This window comes from Ictidomys tridecemlineatus, chromosome 1, assembly GCF_052094955.1.
Source record: "Ictidomys tridecemlineatus isolate mIctTri1 chromosome 1, mIctTri1.hap1, whole genome shotgun sequence".
Classification (NCBI taxonomy): Eukaryota; Metazoa; Chordata; class Mammalia; order Rodentia; family Sciuridae; genus Ictidomys; species Ictidomys tridecemlineatus.
The window spans coordinates 72,692,158-72,717,095 of NC_135477.1; the positions used below are offsets into that span (position 1 = coordinate 72,692,158).

Here is a 24,938-nt window from a genome sequence, read left to right on the forward strand (position 1 = left end):
CCTACATTCTATTTTATTTAAAAACTGGGTCTCACTGAGTTGCTTAGGGCCTCACTAAATTGCTGAGGCTAGCCTTTGAACTTGAGATCCTCCTGTTTTAGCCTCCAGAGCCCCTGGGATTACAGGCATGTGCCACCACATGCCCAGCTCTTTATGCTTTACTTTTTTTTAAGAGTTACATACAGTGTAGCACTTTGTTTCAGACTTGGATTTTTAAATGGTGTCAAATAATCCAGGCACAGTGGCCAACACTTGTAACTCAGCTATTTGAGAGGTTGGGCAGGAGGATCTCAAATGGAGGCCAGCCTGGGCAACTTAGCGAGACCCTATCTTAAAATTTTAAAAAATTTAAAGGAGTAAGTAGTTCAGTGGTAGAGCACCCCCAGATGCTAATATGTGGGGAGGAGGTCAAGTGAGCCATGGATACGAGAAGCAATAAACAACTAGACTACTGCTTGGGGATGAGGAAAAGGGAAGACTTGTTTATAAAACCAGTGTAATTATCTATATAGTTTTGCTCAAAAAGATGTTTCCTTTTGGGAAGATAAGTACACAGTCAGCACAGGGAGCACCACTCTAGGACTGGGACCACCCTGCAGAGCCTACCACCATCACCAATACATACTCTTGATGACTGCTAGAATGTTCATCTCCTCAGCGGAATCCACATCCTCATTCTGCTTCTGGACCACATCCATGCTAAAATCAATAGAGCTGCCCTCAGTACTTGGCATCATCAAAGCTGTCTTCAAAAAATAACTCTTTCATCTTCAAGAATATCTGGTGCTGCTGGATTCAAATCCCCTGCAAATCTAACTGATCAGCAACTTCCTATAGATTTTTTTCAAGGTGTTTGTAACTCTTCATCAACTATTTCATATAATAAATGGGTGGGTGGGAAAAGATTCCAAATATACAAGAATTCATGTTCTTGACAAAGAAGAATCTGTAAGCAACTTTACAATGTGGCCAAAATCATAGCCACTGTAAAACGAAAGCCATATGATGTCATCAAAGAGAGTCACTCTCTTTGATGTCATAAGCAGCTCTGCAAAGTGAACTGTTAATCCATTCTCTCTTTGTGCTTCTGAAACTGCAATCTTAACAAGATCTATGGAATCTTGGGAGTACCTGTCCTATGTAAGACTGAATTAGAGTTGAACTGCCAAACATTAATTCCAAAAAAACATTCTATCTTCTAGTTCATGAATGTAAGGCCAAGCTGGGTAATTTTTAATAGGTCAAAAATAGTATGATGCAGAAGCTGACACTGGTAAACTGTAAAACTAGGAAATTCACCAACTGGTGGCACCATATCACCTGGAAATTCTGTGCCCATGGCATTATAACTAGCTTAGCATCATTTCTCAGATCTTCCCCCCCCCCTCCAGACTGCTGGCCTAGACTTAATAGCTCATCTGGCTCTTCTCTACAAGTGCAAAAAGTACCCTAAAGAAATCCAAGATGTTTATTTCATATAACTAGGTAAGGGTAAGACAGAATATTTGACCTAATCCTCACCAGTAGAAACCCAAAGTTTATGCAGGCAGGGAACATTATGTGGTGGCAGCAGCTCCTGATCCAAAGTCTCGTTCAACTCTCGATATTAGTCAAGAGTCCATTCTCACCCCAACTCTTGAGACCAAATTATACTAGAGGTCCATTTGAGAATTTTCCCAAGACCTAATAAGATACCATCTCAAATCCATAGCATTTAATTTATTTACCAATCATAAGGTCATTCCTGTCTAAAAAAATTGAAATTACATTAATGAGCAATTTACTTAAAATATACTGATTTCACAGAAAATGGTATCTAGTATGTGAAATAAGACAGTCCACATCTCTGGCATCACTAGTAGTTAATTCAGAATTTTTAAAAAAGAAACATGGAGCTTTCAAATGAAATGGCAGATTTAATATATATTTACTTTTGCACCTTCCCAAAATACCAGAAGTGTTATTAAAGATATTTTAAATAACACATAACTACATGGAAGAAAAATGAAGCAAGAAACAAGAGCAACAGAATTCTAAAAGCTGAAAAGTAGGGATTAGGCAGGATATCTGGTAAGTAATTTAGCAGATCCAGGAGTGCTGAATTCCAAGTCAGCAATGGGGAAGACAGAAGGCAGAAAATAGAACTCCTGCAAGAAGTGGAATAACTACTACATGTATAATGGCATTAATTGACATGAACATACTTTATATACAGAGACACGAAAAATTGTGCTCTATATATGTAATAATAATTGTAATGCATTCCACTGTTGTCATATATTTAAAAATAATAATAAAATCAATAAAAATCAAGAAGTGGAGTAACTGGCAACACTGCATAGTTCCAGGAGGGTTGGGGTAAAAGGGGGAGTTAAGGTAAAGTTGGAATCAGGAAGGTAACTGGTAAATTACTCAAGAAGTGGTTAGATCCTCTTCTCACTCACAAGGTCAGCGTATACTACATGCCTGAAATGAGTATTGGAACTCTGATAAGTGGCTAAAGTCATCCAAGACAAAAATATTCTCCTACTTCCTGATAAAATCCACCCACATTAAATTTCTCTTAAGAAAAGAGTATCTTTATTTCAGATCCTCTGGACTATCATAGACTAAATTTTTACAGAAATATGTAAACTCACAGTAAAAAAAAAATCACCATATACATGTAGAAGTAAGTCTCTATGAATTAATCAGTAGAAAGAAAACTACAGGCTGGGTACAGTAGCGCATGCCTGTAATCCATCACCTTAAAGGCTGAGACAGGAGATCAACAGGTTTGAAGACTGCCAGGGCAACTCAATGAGACCTTGTTTCCAAAACTAAATAAATAAAAAGAGCTTGGGATGTAGGTCAGGTAAAGTGCCTCTGAGTTTAATCGCCAGTACCCTCCCCAACCAAAAAAAAAAAAAAAAGAATGGTGCATGCCAATAATCCCAGATACTCAGGAGGCTGAGTCAAAGGGATCTCAAATTTGAGGTCAGCATCAGCAATTTAGCAAAACCCTGTGTCAAAATGAAATTAAAAAGGACAGCAATGTAACTCATTGGTAAAGCATCCCTGGGTACAATTGCTAGTACCACAAAAGAAAAAGAAAACAAATAGTACTGTCATCACCCTTACTTCCAACAATATAATTAGAAAACAGTATATTAAATAACTACATATTTAATATAAAGTATTTTTTAAATACTTTATATTTTTTATAAATATTCAGCAGACTCAGGAGTGCTGAATTCGAAGTCAGCAAAGGGGAAGTCAGGCATGCGTGGCATGCGTGCGGCCCGGGTTCGATCCTCAGCACCACATACCAACAAAGATGTTGTGTCCGCCGAGAACTAAAAAATAAATATTAAAAAATTCTCTCTTTAAAAAAAAAAAAGAAACTTAATCATCAATATGCTACTCTTAGGAGGTGGGGACTTTATAATATGATTAAATCATGAAGGTGAAACCATCATGAATAAAACTAAGGACCTTATAAAGGGGATACAGGGAACAGGCTTGGCATTTTTGCCCTTCTGCTCTCCCACCATGTGCAGATAAGGCAAAAGGCCCTCAGCAAACACCAAATATAGACACCTTGATCTTGAATTTTAGAGCTCTAAAACTATAAATAGTAAATTTTGACTACTTATAAATAACCTAGTCCCAGGTATTTTGTTATATAAGCCCTAATAGACTAAGACACACTTATAAATGAAAAACTAAGATATGTGTGTATAAGGATACACACAAATATATCCTAATTTGTCCACTGAGGGGGCCTACATGCATGCAATAAGTTCATCAGGTAACCAGATTATGATTTCCAAATGACATTCCCCACTAATTAAGACTCCTCTGAGACAGGGCTGATTCAAGGGTTGGGGCATACAAAATGAGCCCAGAGAATCTTGTTACACCAGAAAGTAAATAAGAGTTCAAAGAATTGTTAAAGCATATGAAAACAACACAAGAACCAGATTGAAAAGGTTCATAAGGGCCAAATTTGGTATATGCTGAATATAGAAATAACCACAGAAATTAATAATAGACCACTAAACAAGATTATACATATAAATTACTTAAATAATGAATGGGTAAGGTGAGAGGAAAAGGGAAAGCTTTTTCTTATAGGAGAATGGCAATAACTAAAGAAGGAGTATAGATTTGTAAAATTATCACTGGAAGCTAAAATGGGTGAAAGTTTGATGAGGAACAAGATATTTACATACTATCAATATTTATTAATTTTGAGGAAAAAAACAGTATCTTGGCAATAGAGAAAACTGACAAATACCAACTTTATCAAGTGTCCAATGTTACCAACAACAATGAAACTGACATTATGTGGCTCCTAATATATCATACTAAGAAAAATAAAAATCATTTATTTTGTTATCCCTACCTAAATGTATAACCTGAATTCAATCATAAGGAAACTTCAGACAAGCACAAATTAAGGGATATTCTAGAAAACAAATGGCCTGTATTTTATGCTTCTTTTTTTTTTTAGAATTTATTTATTTATTTTAGTTTTTTCCGGCGGACACAACATCTCTGTTTGTATGTGGTGCTGAGGATCAAACCCGGGCCGCACGCATGCCAGGCGAGCGCGCTACCGCTTGAGCCACATCTCTAGCCCCTGGCCTGTATTTTATAAAATAATAATGTCAGAGAGGAAAACTGATTGATCAGAGGCATGAGAACTCTCCCAATTCTTTGTGAGTGGTAATTAGAACAACTAAAGAGCAGCTTCTCATCAGGGTGGTTTACTATCTGAAGACTGAGGTTCAACAGCAAAGAGAGACATGGAAAAGTCTAGGCACTCTAGAGAATGGAACAGAGTGTGAAAAAGTGCTCCAGTACTGAAGGCACACCATATGGTGGCACAGCAGCACACCTGAGGACATGGGTAAGAGAGAGGGAACGGAAGAGCCAGTGAATGCATCTAAACACAAACACAGTGCAGAGGAACAGTATGGACACAGCAGATGTGGGATCTACAGAGCAGGCAGAGTTAGAGAGGTTCTCTGTATTTCCCAACCTGTACTCACTATGCTGTAATAAGGAACCATCATTAGGTCATGTCTGAGTCTGCTACATATTCCTGTCCCAAGAAACCCTTGGCAATCATTACTACACTGTCCCAGTGGATGTATCTCTTGAGTCTTGGCTTTGTGCTCAGGGAATACAGCATCACTGAAACAACCCCCCTGAAAACTCCATGGAATGAGAAACTGTTTGATAACAATGGAAGGAAATATAAATTGTTCCCCTGTAAGATGGGTGACTCAAATAGCCACCTGAAGTAGTTCGGAGAACTGAGAAGTGATTACCAATGGGAGCTGGGTCTCAGAAGGCCACCAGAGTCATAGGCAGCAGAAAGAGTAGGGCCTTCCACATCCCACTCCACACTCACTTAAGTTGTTGTCCTACCATCCAAGAAAGCTTCACAAAGGGTGCCAATTACCCAGATGTGCTGCAGTGCTCCATGTCACCCTCCATGTCACCCTAGCCCTGGAAATGTGTTGAACTAATCTCTCTGAAGTAGATTTCTTCAAGGGAATGCTATATTCTGCACGAGCTCCTATTAGCAGGAAGGGCAGCTGAGAGCTATTCTAAGTGGTTCCACTTCCAATCCACTTCTATTGGTCATCTAGTAAACAACACAAAATTAAGAAGGAAGGGACTGGGGACATAGCTCAGTTGGTAGAGTGCTTTCCTCACATGCACAAGGGCCTGGGTTAAATTCCCAGCACTACAAAAAAAAAAAAAAGGAATGGGTGAATAATTCCCAGACTTTGCTCTCCCCAAAGGATACAAAGTTGATTGTTAAAATGATTAATAAATTAAAAGGAATAATTAGGGAAGAAAGTTCAGGATGTAAAAGAACAATTGGAAAAAAGTGATTCTGGAAAAACAATCTTGGAAACAAAAGTTTGATAAGTCAAATTTTAAAAAAAAAACAGCTGAAAGCTTCACCAATTGACTAAATCAATCAGGAGAAAAATGTCAGGCAGAGCTTGAAGACAAGGTTGATGAATCATCACATTCAGATGCTAATAAAGAAAAAAATAAATTATAAACAGAATATACAGGCTTATGAATGAGATTAAAAGAATAAATGTGTGAATCACAAGTAAAGACAAAGGAACAGAGATACAGGATAAAGGCATAGAAAACACATTCAATGAAATATTAGTAGAACAAAGAATATTGAAAGATGCAAAAAGAGAAGCACCAAGTTGCTTATAAAGGTAAACCTATCAGAATAACAGATGATTTCTTAGAAGAAACTCTTAAGGACAGGAGTACATGGAATTAAAAATTCAAACCCTGAAGGGAAATCACTGCCAACCCCAATACTTATTATACGTAACAAAGTTATCCTTTAGAATTGAAAGAAAACATAAAAATTTTCCAAGATAAGTATAAATTAGAGGAATGAATGACCACTAAACCAGAATTACAGAATGTATTTAAAGGAATACTGCATTTAGAAGAGGAAGCAAAATAAACAAATCACAATAACATAAACATGAAAAAGAATAATCTCACTGAAAGAACTGATAAATGAGAACTAGAAAAGACTCAAACATTATTAATTCAGTAAACTATTAAACATCTAAAACGAATAAGAAAGTAATGAACATACAGCACTTGCCACAACTAGAAGAAAAACAACAAATTGATAAGAATTAATATATATCTTTCAAAAATAACTGAATGTAAATGGCATTAATTATCCAATTAATAGACACAAATTGACTAAATTAAAAATAAGACCCTGCAGTCTGCCATTAGTAAGAAAGTCACTTTGTGGGTAAAGACATACACAAAGTAAAGGATGGAAAAAGATATTCCAAGCAAATGGAATCTGAAAACAAGCCAAAGTGGCTATACTTACATTCAATAAAGTGGACTTCAGAACAATCAGCCAGAAAAACGAAGATGAAGACTGTCACCACATATTTGTTTCAATATCTTTATTTTATCTCTTTTTTTATTTGGTGCTGAGGATCAAACCCAGTGCCTCAGGCATGTGAGGCAAGTCCCTACCACTAAGCCACAATCCCAGCTCTTGTCACTATATATTGATAAAAGGAATAATCCGTCAAGAAGCTATAAAAAGTCAGGTGTAGTAGCATGCCACTCAGGAGACTGAGGCAAGATGATCACAAATTTTATGATCTTCTAAAACTGAACCAAGAAGATATAAAAAGACTAAATGGAGTAATAACAAACAATTAGAGGTTAAAGTAGTAATAAAAAAGTCTCCTTTTACAGTGTCCCCCAAAATCTCATGTGTGAGACAAAGCAGGAATGTTCATAGGTGAAATGATCAGACTATGAGTACTATCACCTAATCAATGAATTAATCCATTTAGCAGACTAACAGTTTGAAAGTACTACTATAAGGCAGGCAGGGTGTGGCTGAAGGAACCAGATCACTATAGGCATGACTTTGGGGTTTATACTTTGTCCCTGGCACCTCACTTACCCTCTCTTCTTCCTGGCAGCCATGAGCTAACATCTCTACTTCACCATGCCCTGCTAGCATGATGTTCTGCTTCACCTCAGGCCAGAGCAATTGAGTCAATCCACCATGGAGTAAGACCTCTGAAACTGTGAGCCCAAAACAAACTTTTCTTCCTCTAAGCTTTTCTACTCAAGTATTTTGGTCACAATGACATAAAAGCTAACTAATACATTTCCCAACAACAAAAAGAAAAAAGGAAAGCCCAGGACCAAAGAGATTCCCTTCTGAATTTTGCAAGACCTTTAAAGAAGAAATAACACCAATGTTTCTCAAACTGGTCCATGAAATATAAAAGGAAGGAATCCTTCCAAATTCATTCTCAGTATTCAAGTCAGCATAACCCTACTACCAAAACCAGAGAAGGACATATCAAAAAAAAAAAAGAAAGAAAACTATAGACCAAAATCCCTGATGAACACAGACGCAAAATCTAAAAAAAAAAAAAAATACTTGCAAATTGAATTCAACAACACATTAAAAAGATCGCATACCATGATCAAATTGGTTTCATTCCAGGGATGCAAGGATAGTTCAACATGGCAAATCAATAAACATAATATAGCACATAAATAGAATCAAGGATAAAAATTAAAAGATCATCTCATATGCAGAAAGAACCTTTGACAAAATTAAACATTCCTTCATAATAAAAGCCATGAAGCAACTAGGGATAAAGGATCATACCTGAACATAGTAAAGGCTGTATACAACAAATGCAAAGCCAATATTACACTGAAGGAGAAAAAACTGAAAGAATGTCCTCTAAAACAAGAAACTAGACAAGGATGCCCACTATCACAATTCTTAGTGAATATGATACTTGAAATTTTAGCCAGAGCAATTAGGTTAAGGGAAGGAAATAAAAGGGATATGAATAAGAAAGAAGGAAGCCAAATTATCCCTGATTTTTGTTTTGTTTTGATTTTGTTTTGTTTGGGTACTGGAGATTGAATGCAGGGGCACTTTAACACTGAGCTAATCCCCAATCCTTTTTTATTTTTTTTAGGTTGGGACAGGGACTAAGTTGCTGAGGCTAGCCTTGAACTTGCAATTCTCCTGCCTCAGCCTCCCAGGTCAATGGGATTACAGGCATGTGCCACCATGTTTGACATCCCTGTTTAGATATGATTCTATATTCAGAAAACGCTCTTAAAGACTCCACCAGTCAGGCATAGTGGCACACACCTGTAATCCCAGCAGCAAAGGAGGCTGAGGCAGGATGACCACAAGTTCAAAGTTAGCCTCAGCAACTTAGTGAGGCTCTCAACAACTTAGTAAGACCCTGTGTAAAAATTTTAATTTTTTTTTTAAAAGGACCTAGGGCTGGGAACATAGCTCATTTGGTAGAGTGCTTGCCTAGCATGTACAAGGACCTGGGTTCAATTCCCAGCACCACAAAACACAGGGGGGAGGGGGTGCCTGAATGTTGCTCAGTGATAAAGCACCCCTGTTACCAAAATAAAGAATAAAAATAAAACAGACTCCTCCAAATGATACAAATTTAGCACAGCAGGGGGGACAGAAATCAACAAACAAAATCAGCAGCTTTTCTATACACCCATAATGAACTCACTGAGGAAAAAAAACAAAGAAAACAATCCATTTGCAACATCATCAAAAAATAAAATACCCAGGAATAAACCTATCCAAGGAGATGAAGAAATGAACATAAAGAAACCATAAAGAAAATGAAATGGATAAAATTGATAAAAAAAACATGAAGAAAGAAATAGAAGAAGACCTCCCATATTCATGGATTGGAATAATAAATATTATCAAAATAACCAAATTACTGAAAGCAATCTACAGATTCAATGCAATCCCCACCAAAATACCAACAAACTTTCTTCACAGAAGTAGAAAACAAATCCTAAAATTCATATGGAAGCACAAAAAACGTTGAATAGACAAAGCAATTGAGAGCAAAAACAGCAATGCTGAAGGCATCACAGTACCTGATTTCAAAATATACTATAGAGGCACACTTAACAAAAACAGCATGGTATTGAAATACAAATATATAAACCAATGGAACAGAACAAAGGATCTAGAATGAAACCCACTATCTACAACCACCTAATCCTGACAAGGGTGCCAAAAACATACACTGGAGATTCAAAATCCAGTGCTGGAAAAACTGAAAAACCACATGTAGAAGTTTGAAATTGGACCATTATTTCTTTCTCAGTACAAAAATCAACTCCAAGTGGATCTAAGATCTTAATATAAGATCTAAAACAACTATTATAAGAAAACAGAGGAAACACTCCAATATATTGGTACTGGCAGTGATTTCCTGAATAGAACCCCAATAGCTCAGGATAAAAAGCAAGAATTCATAAGTGAGATTATTCCAAATTAAAAAGCTTCTGGCAGCAAAAAATAAAAATGAAGAGAAATAAAAATAAAAATAAAATGAAGAGAAAACCTACAGATTGAGATAAATCTTTGCCAGCTATTCCTCTGACAGAGGACTAATATCAAGAATATATAAAAACTCAAAAAAGAAATGGTAACCACGGTGCCCAACTATAATCCCAGCTACCTGGGAGGCTGAGGCAGAAGAATCACAAGTTCAAGGCCAGCCTCAGTGATTTAGTGAGGCCCTCTAAAACTAAAAAATTCTCTCAAAATCTAAAAAATAAAAAGCTAGGAATGTAGCTCAGTGGTAGAGTGTCCCTGGGTTCAATCCCCAGCACTGTTAAAATTTTTTTAAAAAGCAGAAAGAAATGAAAAAAAAAAGCAAACTCAAGCCAGGCATGGTGGTAGGTGCAAGCCTGTAGTCCCGGCAACTTGGGAGACTGAGGCAGGAAGATTCCAAGTTCAAAGTCAGCCTCAGCAACTTAGAGAGGCTTTAAGCAACTTAGTGAGACCCAGTCTCAAATAAAAAAAATAAAAGGGTTGGGTATGTGGCTCAGTGGTTAAGTGTCCCTGGCCAAAACAAAAACAAAAACAAAAACACCCAAACCAAACCTCAAAAAAAGTGAACAAATGAACATGCAATTCAATCAGTAAATGGTCAAATGATCTGAATAGATATTTCTCTAAAAAAGTACAAATATGCAACAAACATGAAAAATGCTCGACATCTTTAGACAATAAGGAAATGCAAATCAAAGCGCCATCAAGAGTCCATCTCATCCCAGTCAGAATGGCTATCAGCAAAAGAACAAAAAATAATAAATGAACTTTGGAAAAAAAGAAAACTTATACACTATTAGAATACATATTAATACAGCCACTATAGAAAAAAGTATTGAAGTTCCTCAAAATCAAAAATAGATCTATCATGTGATCCACCTATACTAGTCCTGGATATATATCCAAAGGAAATGAAGTTAGAATACAAATTAGATACCTGCATACCCATGCTTCTTACAGCAATATTCACAATGCCACAACAAAATCAGTATAGGTACCCATGAACAGAATGTACTTTCAAAAAGTGTATATTTTAATTGCATATGTGTGGTGCATGCACACACACACAAACACACAATAGAGTTTTACTCAGCCATAAAGAAGAATAAAGTCATGTCATTTACAGTAAAATGAATGGAACTGAAGTTTATCATGCTGAGCAAAATTAGCCATACACATTAAGTTAAGGATCACATGTTTTTTTCCTCATATGTGGAAACTCTTCAAAAAAAGAGACCTGAAAATAGAAGACAGTCTATTAAGGAAAAGAAAGGGATACAGGAAGAGGAGAAATGAGCTCAGGGGAGAGAGGAAAGGGCAGAAGACGGTAGTAGGGAAAGTGAATACAATCTAAGCACAATACATGCACAAGTGGAAATGTCACAGTGAAACCCATTAATCTGTACTATTAATATTATGTATTAACTATAATTTTTAAAAAGTGTCAAGAACAATAAAAAGAGATTTAGGAACTATTCCATATTAAAGGACACTAAGAAATATAATAGCTGAATTCTGAGTGATTTTGGATTATTTACTGTACGGGGAAAATAAAAGAGCAATATTATAGGGAGAACTGGTGGATGTTGCAATATGGATTGTGAGTTAAATAACACAGAACCAATTACCAATAAATTTCACTGGCAGGATGCTTGCCTAGCATGTGTGAGGCCCTGGATTTAATCTCTAGCACTTGGGGGGAAAATTATAAAGCATATTTTTAAAGCATTAACAATCCAAAAGATTCATGGAAAATGAGCATTTACAGTCAATTCACAAAATAAGCTAATAAACATTTAGGAAAAAGAAAAACAAGAAGTCAACTTTGCTAATAACCAGGCAAATAAAGACAACAATGAGATGTATTTTTCCACCTGTTTTCTTTTTAAAAAAACATCAACTGGTAAATTGTCCCTAAAATGGCCACTCAACACTTTGTTAGTAGGAATGTTAATTGGAAACTTTCAAGAAAGCAACTCATAAAAATGAATCAAGGCTTTAAAAATATCCTCACTCTTATAGTACATACTATCCAAAAGAAATAATCTCAACCATAGATTGAAATGTATGCCCAAAGATATTCATCAAAGGATATTTGCAAAAGCAAAATTCTTAAAGTAATCCACATATTAAATAAAGAGAAATGGTGAAGTCAACTACACTGTAACCACAAAATACAATAGTTAGTCACTAAAATAGATTAAAATGGGAAATATGATGCAATAAACATTAAGAAAATAGAGTTTACAAAAGGAAGCATTTAATATAGACTTAACTACACAACTCATAAACCCCAGAACGGAAGTACTAAAAGGAAAAAGTGATTGAATGTAAATACAAACTGGAAGTTGAACACCTGTGCCAGTCTCCAGATTGTTTCTAAGATCTTACTTACTTACCCCTTCCTACCTGTTGCACCAACTCAAAACAGAGCAACCATTCCTTACATGGTGGTGTCCTTCTCCATCTGCCTGTTTGCTCCCTTGGTACTTGAGGGCATGGCACTATCTCCTGCTACACTCAGTAAACATTTGCTGCTTCATATTTACAAACTCCCACCTCTTTTCATACATGTAAAAGAAGTGACTCTAGCTACTAAAGTTACCACAAACTGAAACCTAAATTAATATGCAGTTTCACTTTTCATTCCTTCTTTCAAGTAAAAACCTTAAAGAGAAAATATCTTCAGATCTCTTTCCTAACCTGATGCCTTAAGTAGGGAGGCAAAACAAAGACACCACATACCTGATTCGTAGGACCACAAACGTTGTCCGCTTACTTCTATGCCAAAAGACATTTACTTTAACAGTTTAATCATTAGCTCCCACCCACAAACACACCCATCTGTGCCTTGCAGAACTCAACCACTACACCGGGCCACACCTCACTCTAGTTTTGCCCTATTCCCCACTGATGCGGCCTTCCACTTGGCCACTTTCCACCTAATTAGCTGAACAGAGCACCGGCAGGGGAGAGAAGATTGTAAGCAAGGCTGGGAACACAGAGAAACCAGACAGGAGTAGGATTACCTAAATGTGGCAGAAAGCCATCTGAGAGGCATCCATAAGTCAGTGGCCCTAAATAGCAGCAATTTTTCACCACAGAGTTTCTGGCAGTGTTTTGAAAAATACTTTTTGTTGCCCAGTGTTGGAAGTGCTACTAGCATCTGGTAGAAAGAGGCCTGGTTTGATACCAAACATCCCACAAAGCACAGGACAGCTCCCCACAACAAATAATTATTCAACCTCAAATGTTACAACCTTAACAATACTGTTAAGGTTGAGAAACCTTAACAGTTACAAGGTTACAACCTTAATAATACTGTTAAGGTTGAGAAACTTTGCCATAAATTGATGTATCCACTAGTGCAATGAATTCTAATCCCAATTCATCAGGAACAAGATCCTCAGTGGGTAAAGGAAACCTGAGTTAGTTTAAGAAATATAAACAAACATACACAACCTTCTCAATCAGAAAAGTGTTCCTTTGGTGACCAAAATTCTACCTCAGGCATCAGGAGAGAAAGCATTATAATTTAAGAAAACTATTAAGAATGCCTGTTTCCCAAAGGCTTTGGTCCCCTACATATGATGTATTTCTGCAAAGACTGCTTCACAGCAGCAACTGTAAGAAGATAATACTATCAAAATTGCCCAGACGGGTAAACACCTTCAGAGAAGCTGGCAGAGCACCCACAGAGTAGATGACAAATTTAGCTGTGTATCTCAATAGGACCTAAGAATTCAAACCCAGAGTGTACCACGCAACTTATGAGAAAAGTGGTAAGCTCTCAAAGATCACTCAAAAAGAATAATTGTGCTGCTTTCCTAGATGAATCATCAAATACTACACAAGATTTAAGCAACATTTTCAAAATTATTTCAAAATTTATTTTGGCTAAAGCCAAAATAAATATATAAATTTCAGATAAAAAGAGAATTTAATGTAAGAGTCATTACTACTATAATTTAGTTTAAAAGAGAACCACCAGGTCACACCAAAATAAGTTTTTCTCAGGCTGGGGGCTGTAGCTCAGTGGCAGAGCACTTGCCTAGCATGTGTGGGGCAGTGGGTTCGATCCTCAGCACCAAATTAAAAAATAATAATAAAATTTAAAAACAAATAAAATAAAGACATTCTGTCCGTCTACAACTACAAAAAAATAATTTTAAAAAATAAGTTTTTCTCCATTATTTTAACAACTTTGTCATGCATGATTCCTGCCCATGGGAGGCCAGAAGGTTGGAGAAGTCATCCAGTGCCATCCCTAGATGTGACTGCAACAACTTTAACCTGTCTCTAAAGTCTCATTTACCTGTTTGATCTTGACCTTTGTCATTTCAGTATAAGAGAATACCCACCACTTAAGGTCCATTTTAACACTGGACAGGAATAACCATTAAAAATTCATCTATTATGCTGAATCAAGAGTGCATGTGTGGGGCTGAGGTTGTGGCTCAGTGGCACAGTGCTTGCCTAACTCTTGCCCTCAGAATAATACCAGTTGGATAACAAGATGCCATGTAAATCAGGAACACTGGTGCACACCTGTCATCCCAGCTACTGGGCAGGAGGAGGAGGCAGGAAGATTGCAAACATGAGGCCAGCCTCAGAAACTTAGTGAAACCCTCAGCAACTTAGGGAGACCCGGAATCAAAATAAAAAATAAAAAGGGCTGGAGATGGAGCCCAGTGATAAAACACCATGGGTTCAATTCACAGTACCAAAACCAAACACACAACATGAGAGGATGGGGGTATACTCCAGTAGGAGAACATAAGCTTAGCATGCTTAAGGCCCTAGGTTCAATCTCCAGCACCAAAAAAAAACACCATCAGATACTACTTCACAGCCACCAGTTAATAAAAACATGTGAAACATTGGGTTCAATCATCAGCACCACCTATAAATAAATCAAATCAAATAAAAATCTATCGACCACTAAAAAAAAAAAAAATACTAAACAAAAGGGAGAGTGCATGCCTTCCCAGAAGCTCAGGAGGCTGAAGCAGGAAGATCAAAGCCAGCCTCAGCAATTTAATGAGGTCCTAAGCAACTCAGTGAGACCCTCTCTATAAATAAAATATTAAAAAGGGGCTGGGGATGTTGCTCAGGGGTTAAGGTCCCTGGGTTCAATCCCTGGTACATAAAAAAAAAAGTGCATGTCTTTAAACCACAGGTTTTAGTTTAAATCACGTGAAACAAGTCTTATTATTCTAGATGTACCAGCCCTTAAAGTTTTTCTCAAATTACCCTGCCCTCACTCCCTAATCCAAGCCTTTTCATTCTCCAGGTTTTAAAATGTATTCTCCTCATCAACTGTGTTATAGTTAGCTCTTTAAGGTATTATACAATTAAGACTCAATGGAAGGCAAAAAAACAGAAGAATAAAAAGGAATCTTAGTTACCAACAGTTCACACCCCATCTCACTTTTATAAATGAGTAACTAAGGCAGAGAAAAGACTCTCTGATGGAGGTTAAGCTGTTACTCAGGAAAGTTGGAGAAGAAACTCAGGCTTCCTAACTCTTGCCCTCAGAATAATACCAAGTTGTATAACAAGATGCCATGTAAATCAGGAACACTGGTGGACACCTGTCATCCCAGCTACTGGGCAGGAAAAGGAGGAGGCAGGAGGATTGCAAACATGAGGCCAACCTCAGAAACTTAGTGAAACCCTCAGCAACTTAGGGAAACCCGAAATCAAAATAAAAAATTAAAGGGCTGGGGCTGGAGCCCAGTGATAAAACACCATGGAGTTCAATTCACAGTACCAAAATCAAATACACACCATGAGGAGATGGAGATATAGTCCAGTAGTAGAGCACAAGCTTAGCATGCTTAAGACCCTAGGTTCAATCTCCAACACCAAAAAAAACCACCATCAGATAGTACTTCACAGCCACCAGTTAATAAAAACTTAAATATCTGACAACATTAAGTGCTAGCAATGACATGGAACAAGAACTAACATACTATTGATAAAAATTCATATTAGCAAAATCACTATGAAAAATTTAAATAGTGCAACAGATAGAAATCTAAAGCTATTCCCGAAGATTCCTAGCCTGATTATTCAATCAAACGTTAACCTGGGTACAATTGTGAAGTGACTATACAGATAAAATACAAATAGTAAACTATATCATCCAGGTGGGCACAAGCTAATCACAGAATAATACCAAGTTGCCCTCTGAATAATACCAATAATATCAATAAGCCCTGTTAACAGCAGACAATTATCTTCAGCTAGGGGAGGAGAAAGAGATGAGGTAGGATGGGCAATCTAATAGCTCAGTGGTAGAGTGCATGTTTAGCATGTGTGAGACCCTGGGTTTTAACTCCAGCACACAAAAATAGAAAAGAAAAAAGAGGGTTAAGACATTCAAAGCATGAGACGCAAACAACCAATTGCTGGCTCCGAAGATAAACTAATGAAAGAGGCCACAGGGCAAGGAATATGAGTGGCCTCTAGAAGCTGAGAATAACCACCAGTTAACATCCAGTGAGGAAACAGACCTCAGTCCTACAACCAGAGAACTGAACTATAAATAAGCTTGGGAGTAGATTCATCTCAAGAGTTTCTAGAAAAGAATACAGTCCTACCAACTAGATCTCAGTCTTATAAAACCCACAGCAGATAATCCAGACAAGTCTACCACACTTCTGACCTCTAGAAGTATGAGACTATGAATTTGTGTTGTCAGAAGCCCCTGAATTTGGGGCAATTTGTTAAGCAAAGTACAGTAGTGCACACCTGTAACCTGTAGTCCCAGTTATTCCAGAGGCTGAAGTGGGAACTTTTTTTGGGTGGCGGAGGGCAGTACTGGGGATTGAACCTATAGCACTAGGCAAGTGCTCTACCACTAAGCTACACCCCAGCCCCAGAAGGTTCTCTGAGTCTAGGAGTTCAGGGCAAGCCTGGACAAGATAGCAGGACCCCATCTCAGAAAAACAAAAATACAGATAACCAACACTTGCAGAAAAATTGAAGAAATGTATTAACCTACAACCTAGAAGCTAGACATCCGACTAGATATGACTCTTGTCTCAGTGGCCTGAGTGTACCAGAAGACAAGCACAAGAGTGTTTTCACATCACCAAGCTCCTAAATGAAACTGAGTATAGCAAAAACAAGATTGGTAACAGATAAAATATAAAATGTTATACTGATTGTTTTACATATTCACAGTGAGTAGAATCAGAAGGCATAAGAACTTCCTCAAAGATTATTTATAACAGAACAGTGTACTGCTTTAGAAAATGTGCTGAAGTTAATCACGTAACTGAAGAACAGGTAGAGCTGGAAAGTTTAAGGGTTTTTTTTTTTAAAAAAGTCATTTCAAGACTCAAATTTATATTGTTTTCAGAAACTTTAGCATGATTTTTATATGCTTTCAGATATTTTAAACAATTTACAACCAAAAATATAAACATAAAAACAAATTAGGGGGCTGGGGTTGTAGCAGTGGTATAGCACAAGCCTAGCATGTGTGAAGCACTTGGTTCAAGCCTCAGCACCACATAAAAATAAATAAAAGTACTGTGTCCATCTACATCAAAAAATTTAAAAAGTTAGGAAACTATGCACTGCTCTTAATTTTAAAAAATCCTGATAATGATTTAGCGTATTATTTTCTCCTAAACTGAGTTTTCTCAAAATCCAAGTTGTTATGCTTAGGGATTTCAAGATTTAAATAAAAGGTAGTTGTTGGTGGTCCCATCAGGCTGAGGCAGGAGAACCTAGAACCCAGGAGTTCAAGGATAACTTGGACAATATGGTGAGACCCCGCCTCAAAAGAAATTAGTAAAAGGGCATGTTCACATTATTCTACAACTCTTCTGATTTTAGTTCATATACTTTTTCATGTTTTTCACAGGATATGTCCTAATCTCTCCACCTCCATTCTGTGCCTGAACAGTTAAGTCAGCAATGAGGCATGAGATCTCACTGTTAGAATGAAAAAAAACCCACTAGGACTGGATTGTAAGAAAAGATGGGAAAAGTAAGGTATTTACTGGAAATGCTGAGGCCCCTTTCCTGTAATATAACAGATTCAGCAATTGTCTAACTGCATCACATACAAATGAAAGCAAGAGAAAATAACCACACATTCAAAAATTCCACCTTCCACCAGGCTGGTGATCCATGCCTGTAATCCCAGTGGCTCAGGAGGCTAAGGCAGGAGGATCACAAGTTTGATGCCAGCCTCAATAACTCAGCGATGCCCAAAGCAACTTAGAGAGGCACTGTCTCAAAAAAAAAAAAATAAAAAGGGCAGGGGATGTGGCTCATTGGTTAAATGCCCCTGGGTTCAATCCCTGATACAAAAAAAAAAAAAAGAATTCACCTTCTGATTGCATCAAATTGACACACAAAATATTTCCACAACGAGGTATAAAAAGTCCAGTTTCAATTTTGGGGCCCCTCCAAATACGGTTCTTTGTAAAAGAAGGTTCCGATGCATTAAAGAAATATGAAAATAACAACATAAGCCTTTAAGACTCTCCCTAATAAGTTTTCTATTTAAAATCTCATCTACAAGGGCGAAGATCCAAATTTAAAGGGAAATGAAAAGCAACTTAAAAAAAAAAACACCTACCTAATGCTTTCCCTGTGGCAGCTTCACCATAAGCGGCTCTCTCTTGAAATCACGTCAGACATGGAAGGTCCTACAGAGCACTAGTCAAGTCTAACCATCCCAACCATGTGGAAACTGGCCGAAGAAGAGCGCTGACTTACCCACGGTCTCACAGCTCGTCAGGGGCAGGACAACTCCAGGCCCTCAACGCCACACGTCCTGGCAACCCAAGCTCGGGCTGGCCTCAAGCGCAGACCCGAGTTCCGAGCCGGAAGGGCTAACCGCCCAGGGTCGCGCTGCCTCTCCACGGGATGCGCGCCTGGCCCCCGACCCTGGGACAGAGAAGCGCGCGTGACGGGCCGACTCTGACCGCCACCTGTCGCAGACCGGCGTCAGACGGCCACACCCCCTGCCCGGGCCTGGGACGCGGGCCGCCTCCTTGGTGGCAGGCGGCTGTGACTGTGAACCGCGTGGGAGACCCGGGTCTGGAAGCCGCAGGGGTCACCTCAGGTGGGCGCTGAGATTGAGGCGCCGCCCCCACCGCCAGCCTGCAGTTCGCGGGAGACCCGGCCGCAGGCGCCTGTTTACGCACCTCTGTGGGAGGACGCTGGCTGCCCCGTCACGTGATGCGTGCGTCACGTGCCCGCCCGAGGCGATGGGCGGGGCGGGAGGGGGAGAGGCGTTGCCTCGGCAACTGTGGCGCTGTGGGGCGGGGAGCGACGGCGCCGCTGACCCTCCACCTGGAGCAACTACCCGGACAGAAAGAGGAAGAACCACCCCAGCCCTGGCTCCGTCCTTTAGAGACCCTGGGCCTGACTGCATCTGTTATTAGCATTTTGGAAGAAGAGAATTCGTTCAGTCAACATGATGTGCTTGGTGGAAAGAAAGAGAAACTTTCTTACCAGAGCTAGCAAATGAAAGGGGGAGCCAGGAAATAAGGACAATGGTTTTGTTTGCCTCAACGAACAGATTTTTGCCTCCTTTCACTCCTTCATCTACAGTGGAAGGCTGATGCCCACAGCTCACCCCTTTCAGCCCGAGAAAGGTGGGGTGTGTATGGATCTCCAACTTGTTATATTTTCAGTTTCTTGGGGATTAGTCTTTGTGTAAATAGAAATATCTAAATAAATATTTGATTCAGCTTTTGCCCACATTAAACTTCCCTGATTATACATCTCTGTACCTTTAGTGACTGTTTCTACAAACTCCAGTTTTCATAGATCAAACTTCATAGAAGTTTCGACTACTGCCAATTTTACTCCTTGTTTTAAATTGCACGAAAGACTTTGCATAATTTCTTAGTAAATTCGTGATTTGTAAGCAAATCCCCACAAATATCCCAGAATTGTTTTTGTTTTTGTTTTGTTTTTGTTTGTTTTGTAAGCAAATCCCCACAAATATCCCAGAATTGTTTTTGTTTTGTTTTGTTTTTGTTTGTTTTGTAAGCAAATCCCCACAAATATTCCAGAATTGTTTTTGTTTTGTTTTGTTTTTGTTTGTTTTGTTTTGTTTTGTCTTGGGTGATCTATTGAATGGCTTATCAAGTTCCTCCCCACAATTCTGATCACTTTGCATACTTGGCTATGTATAGAGCAAAATCTTAGGGTCAAAAGAGTGGGTTTAAAATATCCTCCAGATTAGTATAACAAAGTCAAACCATCATTTCTATAACACAACTGGAATGCACCATAACCAAAAGTAGAAAATGAAATGTTGAATTTTTTTCATACACATCTTTTTACTATGGAAAATAGGTTATCAAGGCCAGCTGTCACAACTTATGGACTCTTATGGCACCTAGAGTTCCAAGAAGGCAGGATTAGTTTCTTCCACTGGTAAACTTTATGCCTAAACTATGGATGGTGAACAAAAGGTTTAATTGACTGATTTTTAGATGTAGAATCCTGCCATCCTTCTGTAAAAAGTGGCAGAACCTTCATAGTTCCAGGGGCATCTGTGAGTCTTACAGAAGGACTGAGAAGTATTACTTATGCAGACAAGGCTAGAGTGATTCTTGTCTTAACCATTACTACCTAGGCATTTCACTTCAACTTTCTGAGCCTCTTTTCATTTATCCAAAAGAAAAATATCTGCTGGGTAGAGTGGTTCTGAGGTGAAATAAGACAATGCCTGCACAACACTAAAGTGCCCAAGAAGCCAGACCCAGTGGCTCATGCGGTAATCTCAGTGACTCTGGAGGTTGGGGCAGGAAGGTGAAAGTTTGAGGCCAGCCTCAGCAACTTAGACTCTCAGCAATTTAGCAAGACCCAATTTAGCTGAACTAAATGAATAAAGTTCTGGGGATATAGCTCAGTGGAGAGTACCTCTGGATTCAATCTCCAATACCAGAATTAATTAATTAATTAACAAATAAATAAAATTCCCTACACACACAGCATTCAGTAAATAGTAACCTATACAGTCTTTGGCAAGAAAGTAGTAGTATAAAAATTCAGAGTTCTGAGGGAAAGGAGTCTAACAGTTTGAATGTGTCCAAGTCCTGGGTCCAGATTCTTGTCACCTGGCCTACAGTTGAGGAAGAGATTGCCAACAAGAAAACAAAGAAAAAATGAGAAGAATCCTTTGTGCTTTGAATATAAATCTGCCTTCCAGTAACAAAGTTACTCTTAGGTAACAAGTTATTCAGTACAAGAGGAGTACTGGCCTTAGCCAGGTGTAGTGGCAAATGTCTGTAATCCCAGTGACTCAGGAGGCTGAGGCAGGAGACTCACAAGTTCAAAGCTTAGCCTCAGCAATATAGTGAGGCCCCAAGCAACTTAATGAGACCCTGTCTCAAAATAAAAATTTAAAAATGGCTGGAGATGTTGCTCAGTGGTTAGGTATCCCTGGATTCAATCCCCAGTCCATAAAAAAGGGAATACTAGCCTTTCAGGAAAAGATTAGTAGGTACAAAGTTTCCAAATCCTTTCTATTTGTGCTCTTGGGGACTCCTAACACATTGTCCTTCCATAACTTATACCACATAAAGAAATTGCCTTCTTCTAATATTTGTGGGATATGGGGGTGATATTCTAAAAAAAAAGTCAGGCTTCAGCCAAGTGGCCAGTGATACCCTGAGAATCAGTTATACCCAAATGGTTAAACATATAAACTGTGTTCTAGAGTTTTAGTTATGGTTTCATTGTTAACCACAAAATGTATAGTTATGTATGACATGATACACTGGGAAGTATACAACTCAAATGGCATTTTATCTAAAACAGTGAATATATATATATATTAGTGTTCCAACTGATATGATGAATGTAAGAAATAATGGAGAACTTGCAAACAAATGAAGAGATGAATACTAACCTGCTATGATTTTACAAAGCTATGATGTGGTACAGACAATGTTGAATTCAATTTTCCTGATTCCAAGTCTATAGTCAGCTTTCAATCACTATAACAAGAGAACTTATACCTTAGAACTTATAAAAGTCTTATTTTGGCTCATGGTTCTGGAGGATCCAGTACAAGATCAGGACATGAGGTGAAGGGAGAGCTTTGGTCTTCCGAAAAGGTAATACATCATAGTGAGAACATATGGCAGAGCAAAATCTCCTACTTACACATAAAAGCAGAGTGGTGGAGGAAGAGGAAGGGGCTGAAGTCATACAATCCCCTTTAAGGACATGCCTATAAAAACCTAAAGACTTCCCACAAGGCTCCACCTCTTGAAGTTTCCACTACATCCCAGTAGAAACACCCTGGTATCAAATCTTTAACGCATGAGCCTTTGGAGGACACATCTAAATCATAACAAAGTCTAACTGCCTTTTATTTTTTATTAATATCCATGAATATATGACTTTTATCCTGTTTATTATTTCTTTGTTTTTTAATTCCCACGATGACAACAATCTTGTTTCACTTAGTATTTAGTATGCTTTTCAAAGGTAGAGCCAGTAGGATTTACAGATTAGATGTGGATATGAAAGACCAAAGTGAAGTTTGAGGTTTTTGGCCTATACAACCAAAAGAATCAAATTGTGCAAATGATTATGTTTAATTTAGGGGTTATGTTTTATTAGGGATAGGGGAACAGGATCCATAATTTGATTTAAATTTGACATGTTACTTGGACATTCAAATGGAGATTAACAGTTGGTAGCTGGCTAGTAGATTGGAATTTGGAGGAAGAATGTATAAATTGTGCCAATGGTATGTAAAGCTATAGGATTGAAAGAGATCACACAGAGCAGTAACTTTAATACCTTTGACCTCAAACCAGGATATGAAATACATTTTACATATTGATCAAATAGATGTTTATAACTAAAAGTTTCCAGAAGCATATTTACCCTTCCTGTATGGGATGCAGTATTCCCTTTCTCTTCTACTTATTTCTTTAAACTTTTTTATCCTAATTCAATTGGTTCTTTTTAAACTAGTAACAGTTGTGGCCTACAGTTTAAAAATCATTTACAGTCACTGACCTAGAACATTAATTACATAACTGCAACAAGAGATCCAAAGACTAGTCATGTAGCACTATTGAGATAAGACCAGGAGCAAAGGAAACTTAGGAAAATTGGGAGGTAACAGGAAAACTGGAGTCTGGAAGGCTAAATGAAGAATATTTCAAACGGGAAGTAACTACCTAAATGTGTCATTTGCTACTGAGAAGTTGGGTAAGATAAATGACCTTTGGATTTGGCAATATAGAAATCATTGAAATCTTGAAAGTAGAGCAATTAAGATAGAGTGATGGGATTAAAGGTCTGATTGTAGAGATACTAGATGGTGACAGCATTTTGTAAAGAGAAGCATGGAAATTGAACTATAGTGGACAAGAAAACATTAAGCTTTTCTGGTTCTTATATATTACTATAAGTGGCCTAGTAACAGAAATGTTGATGCAGAAGATGATGGCAACTGTGGGAAGGAAATCTTTGAGTAGGCTAGAGGAGCCACCCTTCACTAAAGTAAACAAGAGGAATAGTGTTGTTAAATAAAATGTACAGGCTATTGGTTTAGGCTGAGCTCCTGCACCAGGCCCAAGAAACCAAATCAAAATGGGGTACTCGTGCTATAATTCCATGTCACCAAGCTAAGACTGTCACCATAAGGGGATCCTAGGTGGTCTATTTAGAGGCAAATGAGATTATTTCTTGCACCTTCCAGATTCTTCACTCAGCACAGAAAATACTTAAAGAACACATCCGATTTTAGCAAAGAGCAAAAGAGCTTTATTAGAAAGCAAAAAGTGAAGATAGACATTCTCAGAATAGAATACAGAGAAAAATGTGCCTCTGGGAGCTTAAGGTCCAAGTTTTTATTAATGAACATAATTAGATGGAATACATATGATCTAAAGAACTGGACATTCCTTGGGAAATATTGAACAAGATTATACTTCTCCATTAGATGGTCTGGTCTGGCATGAAGGTTTCAGCTTCCTTCAGTGTGTCTGAGACTGATGACCCAATCTAATTAATGTACGGCCCTAGCCTCACAAGGTTAACCATCTCTATGTTTCTGCTTTGCTAAAATCCAGAAAACTTTCGGAGAACTGGAAATTTACAAAGTAGTTTATTCAGTTCTTCATACCTTTTAGTTTTTTTCTGTCTCTACACTCAGGCTCTTTTGTTGAGCTCACAAGTTGTCTATAAATTGCCACATTACAACAGGGATGTTTTCTCCTTTGGAGACTCATTTTTCTCTATATATTCCTAACTTTCTATCTCAAAACCCTAAGTACATATACGAAGACATGAATGGTGTGACTCTACTTTGTGTACAACCAGAGACATGAAAAATTGTGCTCTATATGTGTAATATGAATTGAATTTTATTCTGCTGTCATATATAATAAAATTAAAATAAAAAATTAAGGAGTTTATCTCATCTTCCAAAAAATCAGACCAAGAACCCAAAACAGGCCATTTTTAGCCCCATGCTCATGCTAAGTCCCTTTTGCTTTAAACTCTTTACAATGTAATAGCTTTGAAGCAACCAAACTACTTTTAGTCCTGTTTCTGCTTTTCTCCAGTCCTTTTCAGTCTACAAAGCCAACCTCCTCTGATCAATTTATTAGAACACTAATTCTACCTTATAGAATAAGGTGTTGCCCAATTCTAGAATCAAAAGTAAAAGCCAATAGCTCAGCGTGGTGGTATACCTGTAGTTCCAGTTACTCAGAAACCTGAGGCTGGAGGATCTCTTGAGCCCAGGAGTGTGAGACCAGCCTGGGAAATGTAGAAGTACCCCTTCCACCAGATAAAAAATTAATTTAAAGGCCAATTACAATTTTAAACTACATTTGTTATAATTTTGTCTTCTGACAGTGGATACAGGTACAGATAGCCCAGTAGATTTGTTGTTGGGAACATGTAATTTCTCTTCTGATTGTTTATAGTTTAATAAGAGAGTGAGCGGATGGAGAGAGGTGTTGGTGATTTGAGAGAAAAC

The 24,938-nt window shown here is 37.9% G+C and overlaps 1 protein-coding gene and 1 pseudogene across 4 annotated transcripts in view; both read right to left on the reverse strand.

The window, feature by feature from the left end:
• Marchf8 (membrane associated ring-CH-type finger 8) overlaps window positions 1-19,161 on the reverse strand; it is a 124,074-nt gene extending 104,913 nt beyond the window's left edge. The window contains exon 1 of one of the 4 annotated variants that reach the window (XM_078042372.1): window positions 18,686-19,161. The gene's annotated coding sequence lies outside the window, so the exon portion shown is untranslated. Of the gene's footprint in view, window positions 1-18,545 lie in introns of all 4 variants that reach the window. The other 3 variants (XM_078042364.1, XM_078042382.1, XM_078042367.1) reach the window with 3 other exon arrangements.
• On the reverse strand, window positions 612-7,506 carry LOC101965596 (CCR4-NOT transcription complex subunit 8 pseudogene; annotated as a pseudogene).
• Window positions 19,162-24,938: the final 5,777 nt, after the last annotated feature.